This window comes from Cibotium barometz, chromosome 46, assembly GCF_041138505.1.
Source record: "Cibotium barometz isolate CiBa-2024 chromosome 46, ASM4113850v1, whole genome shotgun sequence".
Taxonomy (NCBI): Eukaryota; Viridiplantae; Streptophyta; class Polypodiopsida; order Cyatheales; family Cibotiaceae; genus Cibotium; species Cibotium barometz.
The window spans coordinates 14,003,243-14,009,242 of NC_141091.1; positions in this window are offsets into that span (position 1 = coordinate 14,003,243).

Below are 6,000 nucleotides of genomic sequence, written 5' to 3' on the forward strand. Positions count from 1 at the left end.
TTTAAAAACTCAATAGTATTGATGATAAATACATGTTGAAAAAAGGAAAAGTGGTGACACTTTTTAGAAGGTGCATAGCTCATATGTTAATGCTAGTTTATTAGTTATAATCATGATCATAACGAAAAAACAATGTTGCAACAAGTGGGTGCTTTTATTATAGTAGTGTGTACCAAAATTAACCACCCCACAAAATAGGCACTTATGTAAGATGCCAAAATAAATGAAAAACTAATGATTACATGGGAGATACTTAGAAGTTGTATAACACTTTAAAAAAGTCTCACAAGATGTTACAAGTAATAGCTTTGCTAGGAAGAGAAAGGAGGAAAATAGTTTTAATGAGATTCCCCCAAAATGTAGATTCAAAAAATTCCCCTACCTAGTGTAGCTTATAAGATAAATTAAACTCTAAAAAGGGATTGTCTATCATGCTTAGAGAAGGAGAAATATGGGAGTGTTAAAAATTACTTTAAGCTCATTTAGATGTAGTTCATCTATTGAATGAGTTTGTTTTTTATATGTTGAAAATGCTCATATGGTACCAAAATTGTGTGCCACTTTTGCATGAGGTGTATGCTATAGCATTATTCAACCCTTAGTTTCCCTCACATCAGTGATGCACGATACGTGTGTTTTGGGTGTCCATATCTAGTGTTCATAAATGAGTACCAAGATCACATTTAAATATTAGGTTTCACATTTTAATCCATTTCAAATTTGTATCCATCATCCAATTCCATAATCCTAAAATTTTTTTTAATCTTTATGGCCATTACTTGAGCATTTTTAATTTCACAGGCAGGCTATAATAGCATTGCCCCCCCTCCCCATGTCATAGATTGGTCCCACTTAGTTGACAAGTTAGTAGAGAGGGTACAATATCCTTTTCTGATGAATTGTAGTAGTAGTTTATTATGTTATGTGCTAATAACTTCCAAAATTTTAGTAGTTCATTGTGTTATGTGCTAATAACTTCCAAGATTTTAGTAATTCATTGTGTTATGTGCCAATAACTTCCAAGATTTTAGTAGTAGTTCATTATGTGAACTAAGAAGATTTTAGTAGTAGTTCATTGTGTTATATACTAAATAATAATAACTTTCAGGATTGGGAGTAAAGGTCCCATTCAACCTTGTTCTTTCCTATATTTTAGATCAAACCACCTTTCATAACCTTTTGATGAATTTTAGTAGTAGTTCATTTCATTGCATGCTAATGTTTTCAAATATAGGGTGTTGTAGGGTAGAATTATGTTAACATGCTACACTTTTTGTATGGGACAGGTGCTAGTTAGCATGACTTTTTATAACGATTTTTGGATCCAAAGATGACCCACAATGCAAAATTTCCTATCATGCTATACATCATTGGAAAGCTCTTGAAGAAGAGAACCTTTATGTATAATTTCTGAAAATTTCTAATGTTATTTACAAAAATTTTACATGCCCATTTTTTATGTTAGCACTACTAAAAAGCACTGTTAAAAACCTAAAAAAGCATAGCACATTAACATGCTTCCACCCTGTAACATTTTCTCATAATCAAAGGAGAATACCCATTTATGCCAATTGAGTCTTGTCATATACTTGATTTCTTGTTCTCTAGTCTTGTATGAGAGAGAGAGAGTTGAGATTATTATACATGATTCTTGGTGCATGTGCCTTTTGTCCTTATATGATTCTTGGTGCATGTGCCTCTTGTCCACTATGTGAGAGTGAGCAAGAGTGAGAGGATTAAGAACCCTTGGAGGTGTGTGTGGATCTCCTAATGGTGACAACTAGGAGTGGTGAAAAGGCTAAAAACATAACAATCACAGCATAAGAATAACCAAGTGGAGTGCACTTACCTTTCACATGTTGTTGGAAACTTGGATGCTTATCCACTGTCTTGGAGAAGAGGCAATTGTGTGGAAGCAAGCTAGCACTTGAGATGATCCCTGCTTGTGTTACCCAAGGAGCTTCTTTGTTGATCTTAGGAATTCCATGGGTTGAAGTGTTCCAAGATAGCTTCAATACAATGACCCTGTCCTCACACACACTCTCACAATCTCACTAGAAACCATGGAAAGGAATATGGGAGAGAAGAAGAGGAACACACATTCTTACACCCACACACACAAGCATAGCACTACCAAGAGGAAAGATAGCATAGAGATAGAGAGAAAGAGCACAAGAGTCTAGTTATCAATCCAACCCAAGGGAATTTTCCTTTCTCATTAGACAAGTTCACATACATTCAAGTCACTTATTAGTTTTGGGTGTCCAGACTTCATTGACTCTTGGGGGCCCAAGACCTGTGTCTAATTTTTGTCTAATGTAGACACAAGAGTGTGGGTTCATGGGATGTAGACTTCACAGAAGGCCAAGCCATCCGTCGAGTTATTACTTTAAGTGAAACTTATGCAATATTACAACATAATCTTGCATAGGCAAGCCTATAAACTTGGGGTATTCTACCTTAGTCCATAGCTACTTCGTAGCCTACACAACTTGGTTGCCTAGGTGTGTTTGGATTTTTTCATTCTTTATTGATTGATGATGGCTTCTTTGGGTATATTTCCTTAGTGTTGATGTGGCCTACAAGTGTAGAAGTGATGTTGTGAGTGCCCAATAGTTGACCTTGGGTGGTTAACATTCCCCCCCTTTTGGTTCTAGGTTCATCCTCAAGCCTAGGCAATGGAGGTATCGATGTGGTGAAGTTATAGATGTTGGTGTAAATGCATGTGCTTGGGTGGATAAACGTAAGGGTTCTCAATGCATGTGTTTGAACTATGCAAGAACCTAACTACTTATATGCTTTCCAAAATAAAAAATGCTATGCACGATGCAAGTAAGAGTATTTGCAGAGGGGAGGGCATTTATTGGTGAGATTATAACCATAGTTCACATAGAGTGTGAGTGTCAATTGATGTAGTGTGCATGAGTGATGTAGAACCATGATAGATTTTTTGAACTCTATATTCCTCCCTCCACCATGGAAGTATTGGTTGACATTTTATGCTTGTTCAACTGATGCAAGAAACTTAACTTAGACTCTTGTGCATATCTTTCCAACACATGCAACCTACAAGTGTAGAAGTGATGTTGTGAGTGCCCAATAGTTGACCTTGGGTGGTTAACATTCCCCCCTTTTGGTTCTAGGTTCATCCTCAAGCCTAGGCAATGGAGGTATCGATGTGCTGAGGTTATAGATGTTGGTGTAAATGCATGTGCTTGGGTGGATAAACGTAAGGGTTCTCAATGCATGTGTTTGAACTATGCAAGAACCTAACTGCTTATATGCTTTCCAAAATAAAAAATATTATGCACGATGCAAGTAAGAGTATTTGCAGAGGGGAGGGCATTTATTGGTGAGATTATAACCATAGTTCACATAGAGTGTGAGTGTCAATTGATGTAGTGTGCATGAGTGATGTAGAACCATGATAGATTTTTTGAACTCTATATTCCTCCCTCCACCATGGAAGTATTGGTTGACATTTTATGCTTGTTCAACTGATGCAAGAAACTTAACTTAGACTCTTGTGCATATCTTTCCAACACATGCAACTTGGACAATGATAAGTAATGTTAAAATAAAGAAAATCATTACACAAAAAATGTTACAAAGATTGAGGAGGACTGACAACTCCTTTTAACGGAGTTTTGGGAGACTTTAAATTGTTTGAGAGTGCAATGCAAGTAGATTTGTTGATGGAAAAGCAACTCAATGTGTTTTCTAGAAGCGAGTTTAGATCATATCTTCAAAGGTTATATATAGTAGTTCCCATTACTGAGGACAGGTGTGTGTCGATGGAAAAGCAAATGCATGTGTTTTCTAGAAGCGAATTTAGATCATATCTTCAAAGGTTATATATAGTAGTTCCCATGCAAGTACTACAATTGGTATTAGTAGAAAGATATGTGATCCAGATTTGGGCCTTTGTCAATATCAATAATGTGTAATGTACCCCATGATGTTGGTTGTTTGCATGGTCGATCAAAATGATGATGAGGTTAAGGAAGCACCTGGTCCACTTTGTAAAACAAAATCTAGGTCAAGGATATCTTTCCATTGCATCATAAGTAAAATTATGTAGGCTCTAAGATTCAAGAAGGAAAGTTGATGTGCCGGTTGGAAACTTGGAAAATTGTACACATAGTTGTTGCCATATATATAGGCAGTGATGTGTGTGAACACACTTAGGACCGTCGGGGCACTTTTTCCCTCTTTAGGAGGTTTTTTTCCCCGGCTTTTATGCCCATCATTCTAGGGCTAACTGATCTTTTGTATATTGACACAATCTAATACACTGTGTGTTGTGTGCATTCTTGCTTCTTTTTCTCCAAGCTTTGTGTGCTTTCCTGCAACCCTAATTCCAACAATTGGTATCAGAGCAGGCATCGGATCCCAGGGCTACGCCGCTAGCACCCTTCGACTCACGTTCTCCGATTGAGGTGAGCTTTCACGAGCACCTGCAGGTCCCTATACTCTACAAATTAACCCGTAGGGCTTTGCGTTCTCAAAAATTACATCTGAGGTCGTTTCGGGCTTCGTTTTTGCATTGCAAGTTCGACACAGGTGTTTTCGTCATTTTGTGCAGAAATTTCGACAGTGCAGTTTTCTGCAAAACAGGCATACATATTCTATTGTGGACTGTGCTACATAGCACGAGTTGTTTTCTGTTCAGTCTTTGCTCCATTACAGGTAGCTTTTGCATCAGTTTCAGTCAGTGGCCATGGCTGATAACAGCAATGATGTATTTCGCATGTTGTCTCTGCTGATGACAAACTGGATGGAGACAGCAACTACCCACTTTGGGCATACATGATGCAGCATGTTTTGGTTGCAAAAGGAGTGTGAAACATTGTGCAGGGTATGGATGTATATCCAGGTTCTGTGGATGTAGGATCTGTTGAGGATGTTGCAGGTTCTAACAGCTCTACTATTGCTGCTGTTTTACCCACTGCTAAACAAGCTCGTTGGGATGGTAAAGATGCGCAGGATCATGCCTTGATTGCACTTTCTGTCAAACGTAACATCACTCCACATATTCGTTCAGCTAAAACAGTAAAATAGTCTTGGGATATTCTAGCTGGTTTGTATGCAGGTCGTAACGAGGCAAAAATCTCTTACCTGCGTAAAGAGCTAGAATCGAAGATTATGCAGGAAGATGATGACATGAATGTTTTTCTTGCTAAGATTAAAGATCTCAAGGAACAGTTGATTTTTGCAGGTGAGATTATTCTTGATCATTGTCTTGTGCAGACTGTTCTTGATGCTTTACCTGAGTCATATTAGACTTTTGCTTCCACATGGAGACTTGTTTATTGAGAGGACAGACATGATGTTGTCAAGTATGATACTTTAGTCAACAAGCTCTTGCAAGAAGCGCAGTCTAGGCAAAACAGGGCTAGGCAACGTGCAGTTGATCAGGCATTTTTTGCTACCCAACAGAGAAGAAGTGGTAAGGCAACCCCTTCCACTATTTCTTCTCTTATTAGTAGGTCTGCAACTTCTTCTCCTTCCACACAGGTAGCAACAATAGGTCTGAGAAGGCTCTTGATAAAGGCAAGAAAAAGACCAAGTGCAACTGTTGTAAGGCAACTGATCATGTCATTAAGAATCGCCCTAAGCTAAAGGCTAAAGATGTAAAGAAGAAGAGTCAAATGCAGCCACAATAGCGTTTGATGTCATGTCTAAAGAGTTTGATGCATTTCTGGCTAGTCGTGGGATAAAACACCAATGTACAATGTCGTATACCCCTCAGCAAAATGGTGTTACTAAGAGGAAAAACAGGTCACTTATGGAGATAGCACGATGTATGGTCAAGAGCCAAGCTTTGCCACATGTGTTTTGGCTTGAGGCTGTCATGTGTGCTGCATATGTACTCAACAGGTGTCCCACTAAGGCCTTGCAATCTGTTACTCCATACGAAGCTTGGCATGACAGGAAGCCTTCTATTGGTCACTTGCGTGTCTTTGGTTGCTTGGCCTATGCTTTAGTGCCTGTGCAACA